This window comes from Leptinotarsa decemlineata, unplaced genomic scaffold, assembly GCF_025532065.1.
Source record: "Leptinotarsa decemlineata unplaced genomic scaffold, Ldec_3_MD MMD2_tig00001719_RagTag_RagTag, whole genome shotgun sequence".
Classification (NCBI taxonomy): domain Eukaryota; kingdom Metazoa; phylum Arthropoda; class Insecta; order Coleoptera; family Chrysomelidae; genus Leptinotarsa; species Leptinotarsa decemlineata.
The window spans coordinates 12,365,506-12,374,987 of record NW_027412569.1 but is presented as its reverse complement, the minus strand read 5'-3'; the positions used below and the strand labels follow the sequence as shown (position 1 = coordinate 12,374,987).

General features: G+C 35.6%; 1 long non-coding RNA gene across 1 annotated transcript; it reads left to right on the top strand.

Moving 5' to 3' along the window:
- Positions 1 to 1,286: 1,286 nt before the first annotated feature.
- Positions 1,287 to 2,201, top strand: LOC141482641 (uncharacterized). Its single transcript, XR_012465633.1, has 3 exons — positions 1,287 to 1,521; positions 1,587 to 1,679; positions 1,981 to 2,201. It is a non-coding gene; the product is annotated as an uncharacterized lncRNA (long non-coding RNA).
- The last annotated feature ends 7,281 nt before the right edge of the window (positions 2,202 to 9,482 follow it).

Here is a 9,482-nt window from a genome sequence, read left to right as displayed (position 1 = left end):
TGTAGTTACATAAAAAAAGTAAGTTTTTCTCTGAATCCAATGATAGATGAATGATTAACATTCGAGTCAGTTCTCCAAACATGTCTTCTGCAATGGAAAACACGGAAATCAAACCAGCAGTAACTTCCTATGGATAGTCCCTCGATGGAATAAAAGACACTATTCAGTTCAACACCCTGTTATATCATAAACGGAACATTTTGGGTTTCAGACTGAGGGGAGTTTTTTTAGAATCATTTATAGAATCGGTTCTTCAAACATTCACAAGTTTATCATGAAAACTCAAGAGAAAGTATTCTTTTCAAAAAGAAGCAAAGAGAAAAGACATGCCCACTGACTAATACTCGCTCCAAACTTCTTTCAATACTCATCGCGGGTGCTGCGGATTGTTTATAACACGAGTGAAATAGAGTTTCGTCTCGACATTCTCACCACCTTGATTCTAGTATGTGTCAAATGTGAACAACTCGAGTGTTTTTGTTGACACTAGTAAAACGCTTTGGAGTGTTAATTTATTGGATGTTGAGGCTAGATTAGTCGAGTACCCTTCAGTGATACTGACATGTTTCATATTTGAATGCGAGAAGAATATTCAGGCTGAGTTGCCCACACAGCACTAGATATTCATGGAATATTCCCTGTATATCATAAAATGAACGTATATATTCCAAATATTCATAGAATATTCTTGAAATATATACATGCCTTTAGAATATTCATAGAATATGCTTGAATGAATATGGCAGGATTATTCCCGAAAGAATGTGCATAGAAAGTCTATAAATGGATTATTCTCCCTTGAATATTCTAAGAATATTGTCGATCGAATATACCATATGGTATATTCTTAGAATATATCCCCACGGTATATTTTGGAATATTCTATACAATGGACTTTTGAATTATCTTATAATAACGTATTCAAATAATTCAATATTATTAAAAACAAAAATATTTGAAGATCTTAATCGAATGCATAACCTAATGTATATAACCCTGATAGTGTTAACCAGTTTTTGAACTCAACGCAAAGATTCTGGATGAATTGCTCCAACAGCAACTGTTGGAAACGACAAAAAAATTTGAATGGGCCAATAAATGAACCAATTGCATCAATAAATTGGTTAATTCTCATCCTATTTGTCTTTTTGTATTTAAAATTATTTAATTACAAAGCGAAAAATCCTGGAAAAAGGGAAATGGGTAAGTGAAGAATTGGAGTAAACTTTTCTCATTGGTCAATTGAAGTGTAGCGCGCGACAGTCAAATAAGCTCTGTGAAAGCGGCTGTCCCTTAATGCATGGTACATTTGCGTTAAATTCGACATTTGATTCAACATGGCGGTTGACGTGGCAGGTTCGCGTGTGTAATGCCTGATGTGTTGGTGTTATTATCAAAGTATAATTCTGTCACGTTCAGTGTACCATTTATAAATTGGGGTTGTCCAATTTGCAGTATAGCGAATAGTTTGATTTTGGATCTTCAAACAGGAGAGTTGCATATGTTCAGTCTTCAAGAAAAGTTAGTAAAATGCAATAGTATCGATAGTAAAGTCATGGTGATTAACCTACTATACCTCATTTTAGGTTCGAGGAGAGTTGGTGTGTGGGATTTGTTGGTTTGACTAAGTACATGTTTGAACTAGAGTGATTTCAGTTGTGTATCTTCAATAGAGAAAAGTAAGTGAATGACACATTCTTTTGTATCATTTGTTTTCATAATTTTCATCACTCGTTTTCAAGATAGTATCAATTTGCCCAAAAGGAAACAGAGTGGTACCTGGTACAGGCAGGTGCGCCAAGGAACTGAAAACGTAATGAGTACTTTTCAACAAGACAATGCAAGTTGCTCTCCAAGTCATTAAATGTTGTAAATGTTCATGAGTAACCTATGCGAAAAATATCTATTTGATTTTTATTCCAGTTTTATTGTGCCACTTTTAAATAGTGATAATGAACGTTAATGCACATTTTGTTCCAGGTATTACTATTGAAACACTGGCTGATGCATTGTTGGACAAATATAAGGAAAACTATTCTGGTGAGCAAAGTTTGGATAACTTTAAGTAAGTGAAATTCATTGAAGAACCCATCATACCACTCATTTTAAATACTTCATTTGTGGGTTTATTTTTTTAAGTGAGAAACCTAACCTAACCTATTTCTTGATGTTATACACTTTTTCTTTTTCAATGAAATGATATATTTAATATTTTTTAATTAGTGCTGATGAATTCACAGAGTTGTTATTTTAGTATACATTTGTTTGAGAGTAGGAACATTCTAATTTGAATACATTTCTAATATTTGTAATATGACAGTATTCAGGAATATTTTATTCAGTGAATAAATATTTTGAATCAGATTTTTTATTTTTAATATTGGTTGAAATGTCAAATATTTCAGTGTATATTGTTTTTAAAATATATTTTTTTATGAATATTATGTGTTTTATTGTGTGAATCTTGCATCAAAATGCAATATATACATGCCTAATAGCGGAATATTCATTCCGCATTCTTGGAATATTCCAAATATTCCTATAATATTCATAAAATATATTCAAAGAATATTCTATGCTGTTTCTCTATTGTATATTCCTACAATAAACTAAGAATATCCTGAATATTTTATGAATATTCCTCGGGTTCTATTCCTGGAATATTCTTAATAGAATATACCTTAGATATTCTAAGAATATTATAAGATATTCCAAGAATATTCCCAAGGAATATTCTTCAAATATATCAAAGGTTCGCCAGGAGCACTTCCAGGGAATATTCTCCAGAAGATATATATATATATATATATATATATATATATATATATATATATATATATATATATATATATATATATATCCATGGCATATTCATAGCATAATACAATATCCTTAAATGTATATTCATGAAATATACCTGGCATATCTATTGCTATGTGGGTGATTCGATCTGGGATGCAGAGTTGAATTGAAATATATGAACTAGAAGTCATTTGACAAAAATTTTCTTCACAATGTTTCAAAGCAACGACTGTGTCATAATTGGTCACAATTGAACACGATTCCTCTCCAAAATTGTACTGGAAATGTACAGAAATTCGAAAGATTGTTCTGGAACGTAATTTACAATCACAGTTGACAGATATTTTTAGTAATTCTGTAAGTTTCTACTCAAATCCCAGTTTTTCAAAAATGCCTCTCATAGATTTTTTTTCGAGAGAACCATTTTGGCCTTCTACTTCTACATCTTCATACAAAACATTACATTTGATATACATATCTTCTAAAATAGTTTTTTTCAAATTTTTCCTCTCTTCCTTTCTTTGGAAAGAAAATTTCCACGATTGTTTTTATTAAGATTGAGAAGAAAAGAGCTAAAACATTTGCTAAAACCTTTTTTTCGACAAAAAAAATTAATTTCTTCTGAAAATATAGCCCTCATGATCTGAACCTTTTGAATAATACTGATATTTAGTGGCTTGATTGTTGGGTACTGGCAACCGCCCTGGCTACACACGGGTGCAATGCTGATACCAAATATTAATTCACCAATAATTTAGTTTTATGAACGCCCCTTTTTCCCCAGCAGCTGGTGCCCCAGTCAGTTGAAGTATTCAAAAATCCTTTCTTTTTGCACATCTACAATATAAAACTGACCCTCATACAAAATTTCAGCTTCCAAAAATATATCGATTCGGAGAAATAGTGATGAAAAGGAAATTTTCATAAATAAACGTGTCCCTATTATCCCCACAGGGGGCGCACTATTCGAAATATTCGAAAATCTTCTTTTAGTGCGCATCTCTGTCCTAAGAAGTATCTATGTACTCAATTTCAGCTTCCTAGAACTTACCTGTACAGAGAAACAGAGATGAATGAGTGAGTGTTGAGTTAGTGACTTTCTAATTTATCAGCATAGATTCCATCTCATCTCTGGAAAATCTTTTACAAATCGATGATTTTTTTTATTTTATATCAATATGTTTCAACTTTTGGAATGGACCTCTTTCTTGGGTTTTCTGAACATCTATTTTTCCAAAATGAACATAAATTACTGTTGAAATTGTCAACGATATCTCAAACGAAGTCTTTTGAACATTATGAAAGTAAAATAAACAAGTTACATAAATACATAAATAAACGACTTCTGTGGAGAAACATTGATCAATGAGGGTTTATTTTGTCCATTATTTTGGTTTATTCAATTGTTCAGCCATTTCAGCAACAATTAAGTAAAGTAAACTATAGACAATGTTATTATTGAAAACAGTAGAATAACTTTCCAAACTGAATTGGAGGTTTCGAAACGAACTCTGCACTGTTTTTTAAATTATTCTTGTCGAATTTCACAATCCCTTTTCTGAAAGTTGAGTTCCAAAACTCCAATAAAACTGATCCGATAAAAGTTTTTGAATCATGAAAAATCAGGTCATGAACACTTGATAAAGGTATAGATTGCACAAAACGTAATAAAATTGATATTCAAGCAGATATTTCTCATCAGTATAGGGATCGTTAATTCATTACCCTAAAGTGACTTTTTTTTTCCAGGAAAAAACACAAGCACTACAGGAAAATCCTCAAGGCGCTCTGAGAGCGATTCCTGTGCGAAAGCAATGATTCAGGTTGGATTTGAATCCCTGGAGATTGAATTCATCTGTGAAAATGATCTCAGGAAGTTTATTCCACATAACTGCAGTTCTCCAACTGGAATACTTCTCAAACAGTGAATTTCGAGGTGTACTGAGTTGAACTTTGAATGGATGAGCAAGTCACAGTCCGTCGCGTAATTTCTGGTGAAATCAAATGTGCCAAGTCAATTCAACACTTCCAGTGAAAGTATCTATTAAAGAGAGACAAATCTCCAAGCTTTCTTCGATGTTCCAGGCTATCAATATTGCCAGTGATGCTCGGCAGGCGGATGACTCTATTCTGGATGGAGTCCACCAGCTTCAGGGTGTGCTTGTAGAGGTTTCTAGTTCTGAACAGCTTTCCAAGCTTTTGAGAAGCAGCCTTTGAAATTTCAGCCACATGATTGTGTCAAGACAACCCCCAACAAATTCATCGAAGCAGAAAGCGGGATCTTTTTGGAGAAAGCCGATGCCAGGGGTTTTCATGGTGTTTCAACCTGGGTAGGTACTTTCACGCTGATTCAAAATCATCTCCTGATCCCCATTAAGACAATCTCCTGCTGCCGGTGAAGATGTCCATCCGCAGTCGATGTCCTGGAATCCGAATGGAAAGTCTGCAGTTGTCGACAAAGCTATATTTTGCATTCTTCACGGATGATTCGCGAATCAAATGTAATATGAAGAACTTGAAAAACTCCCAGTACATATATTTATGGATTGAATTGTTGTCAGATTCATTTCTTGTGAACTAGCCTGAAATTTGTGCAAGAGAGGCATTTTATCAGAATAACTGAAACCTGCAAGAGCAGTCTTTGAGATTTGTTGACATTGCTATACCTGGCAATAACAAGTGTCCACACAGTATTGGTCTTCTCTGGTGATTATTAGTTCGTGAGTTCCTTCGTCTCCGAGGAACTATTCAACGCGATACCAAGTAGGAGTTTGTTGTCGATCTATTCTTCTACAGAGAACCTGAAGAGGCAAAAAAGGAATTACAAGCTGCCAAAGAGGCTGTTGCAGCAGATGTTAAACCCACTGAAATTACTGCTCTTCTGGATCCACCAGATCCAGAAGAGCAGCTGAGGTCCCACAGTTACTCCTGTAGTAGCTGGAGCAACCCCTACTGGTGGTGGTGGTACGGACGACTGGGCAGCAGAAGTTCAAGAACAGTGGACAGCTACAAATACTACACAGCAACCCGCTGTTGCTACCAACTAGGGAAGTTCCAGTGATTGGCAATAAAATTGTTTTTAAATAATGACGTGCGGTACAGTCTAAAGTTGAAGGATACTAGTAACGTCAGCTCATGCAGGACGATCTCAGTTTTTCCAGTTTTCTGTTAATCTTTCTGGTGAGAAAAGTTGAAGATTTGTTTTCAATCTCCGATACTGTATTTGAAGCATTTAGAGACTTGGATAAAAGCGACGGCAACTGATTCAGACCGATCCCAGTTTTCCCTGTTTCCTCTAATTTATTCAAAGTTTATTAGAGTCCCAATTTCCCTTATGAACCTAAAACCATTGTTCCAATGTAAATCTATTTCATTATCGGTTTGAGATGTTTCAAAATCGTTTGGATGAATCAATAGGTTGTAGTGAATTCAATAATCGTTGGCAATTATTTTTGTAAATCACTCTCAGGTGCGATTTCTAGGTCAAATCCGTTCCGCCAGCAAGAACAATAAATGAAACAGAATCCATGCACGGGAAACTATAAATCCAAAAATTTTTATTCCACAGTAAAACGAGACGTATAAACTGTAGATTAATCCAACTTCCCTCCGAGAACCGCATACTTGTCAGCTAATAACTGAATTTATTTCGGTTTGTAAACAAAAAGGATTAGTAATAAAAGATGTAATAACGAAGTTCTGTACAGCATCGTAAAAACACTCATAAAGTTCGAAATTAAACTCTGAATTGAATGTCCCACTATGAGCTTCATTTGAATGCGTAAAAACCACTGATATGACATTCTCCTGTCATCGTAAACTTCAAGATATTGGAACGTACATGGCAGTCTTAATAAAGAGGGTGTTTTTGGAGCGGTTGAGCTGCAATTTACGCTTGTGAGATGTCTTTAATGAAGCAATTTAGATGGCGAACATATACGTCTTGATGCGAAATCCTCATTTCGAATCTAGTAAGTTCAAGAGACACGTTTTTCATCATAATGACGTGACGTCACACACCCTAAATCTGTACGATCAATCATCCTTATACCCCCTGAATAACCATCAGTATAATTATCAAACCGGCAAATCGACAGATTTAGCATTAAACAACTTTGTTGAGAAAATCTCGCAATCCCTTGACAACAAGGAGATTGCGGTTGCTGTATTTCTTGATATTGAAGAAGCATTTGACAATGCACTACGACACTACAAGAGAGGCCAAGGTGAAGTACAATCTCCCTTTCTGTGGTCGCTCCTGGTGGATAGTCTGCTTGATGCCCTCGACAAAAGAAAAGTTGATCTGCAAGTTCATGCAGATAACCTTGTCATCTTGGCAAGGTCCACGTCAGAAAGGGTAGCTTGTAATATCCTCCAAAGCACGTTGGACGATGTTCACAATTGTTGCCTGAGGAAGCAGATGTTGAATTGAATACAATTCTGCACAAACTCTACGATCTTTTCTGTGTTATAGATGTCAAAAATGTATAAGTAGTGTAGTTGTAGTCGCTCCTTGTCTAAAGTGCATGTATTCTACTAATGGTCGTTTATGTTGACTAATTGCTTTACGTTCTTCTTATTAAACTATTACAATAAGTTGCTTCATTATTAAATTAGCTGTGCTACAACATGTTATGAGCCCAGTAACTTATTGGAGAATAATAGTGGAAAAGTGTTAGAATCAAGAAGAGTTAGAGTATTCATTCTGAAAGAAGGCGTGAATAATGGCGGTGGCTCAACAAGTAAGCGTGAACGTGAAACCATTTGATGGCACCGGCAATTCTGCAAACTGGGAATTTCGGGTTACTCGAGCATTGCACCAGAATTTAGTGCTAGATGCTATTGAGAAGACATTTCCGTAAGAAATCGATCCAGACTATGATGATTTCTGCAAAAAGGACGCCATTGCTCGTGATATTATAGTTCAGTGTGTTGCTGATAATATATTGAAAACAATCATGGACAAAGACACTGCTAAGGTGATGTTGAATTCCCTCAAATCTACATTTGTCATGTCAGAGATATCAAGTCAAGTTCAGTTGCAGAAAAAGTTGAGGAACATGCATTTTGATGGAAAAACCTCTCTTGGTGATTTCTTGATCGAGTTCGAGAGAACGTATCGTGATTTGAAAAATGCTGGAGGTGAAATGGACGATCAAGAAGTTAGTTCATCTTCTGTCAGCGATGCCTGAAGAATTTCAAGCAGTTGTGACGTCAATGGATGTCTTATTTAGTGCTGATCCATCCAATGTCAAGCTTGATTTTGTGCAAAACAAACTGTTATCAGAAGAGGAACGGATTGTGAAAAATTCTGGTGATTCCGAACCAGGTGTAGCTTTTAGTAGTTACAGGCAGAGGAACAAGAACCAGAGTTATAGCAAAGGCAGCCATTATGGTACCCGTGCCCGCCAACAGGATCCAGAAAAATACATGCGTGGAACTTCTCACGGGAAATGTTATTTCTGTCAAGCTCGAGGTCATATGAAGTCCCAGTGTCCTAAGAGAAATAGCGCTAATGTCACAAAACAAGAAGATGAAATTGTATTTGTCACTGAGGCTGTCAAAGCCGAGGCTTGATCTGAAGTAGTTCAACATAACGAAGAAGATTTCTGTGGAGTTGTAAATAAGAATGAAATAAAATTCATTATTGATAGTGGAGCAACATCTCACTTAGTTAAATCATGTTATGATGAATATATGACTGATTTGAAACACTCTTCTCATACAATAAATGTTGCCAAAGTAGAAAACGTAGTGAATACGAAATTGGAAGGACGTTTAGCTGTGTTAACTGAAACCAATTCGTCCATTAAACTCGACAATGTTTTTGTTTGTGGAGCGTATGGAGAAAAAAGGATTTGCTGTTGTGTTTGAGAACAGTTCTGTCAAGGTGATGAAAAACAAAACTATTATTATACATGGAAAACGTGTTGGGAGTCTTTATTTTGTAACGTTCAAATTTGATACCAGAGCAGCTCTTGTTACAAATGAAGAATCATCCAACTTATGGCACCGTCGTATGGGACCCTCTGCAAGGTTTCCAACAAACTATTTGTGTGAGATCTGTCTTCAAGGGAAACAAATACGTACACCCTTTTTGAAAAGAGTAGCTGAAGAGCGGAAAGCTAAGAGAGTTCTTCAGTGTACATCAAGTGATGTATGTGGCAAAATAAACCCTCCAACTCATGATGGAAAACATTATTTTGTGTCATTTATTGACCACTATAGCCATTTTGCAGTCATATACCTTCTCGAGAAGAAAGGAGAAGTGAAAGATGTTTTTGTCAAATATGTATCAATGGTCGAAGCTAAGTTTGGGCATAAAATTGAAAACTTTAGATGTGACATTGGGGGAGAATATACTTCAACAACCTTCAAAAACTTTTGTGCTGCCAAAGGAATTCGTATTACTCACACTGTCGCTCGGAATCCGGAAGAAAATTTGGTGAGCGAAAGGTTTGGCCGTACTGTCCTTGATAAATCTAGATGTATGATTTTTGATTCGAAACTTGACAAGAAGTTTTGGGGTGCAGCTGCACTAACAGCTGTTTACCTATATAACAGAACTCCAAATTCTGTTTTGCCTGGCAATATGACTCCAGCAGAGCTATGGTATGGTTACAAGCCTGATCTGAACAAGATACGAATATTTGGATGTCAAGCGTATACACATGTAGCAA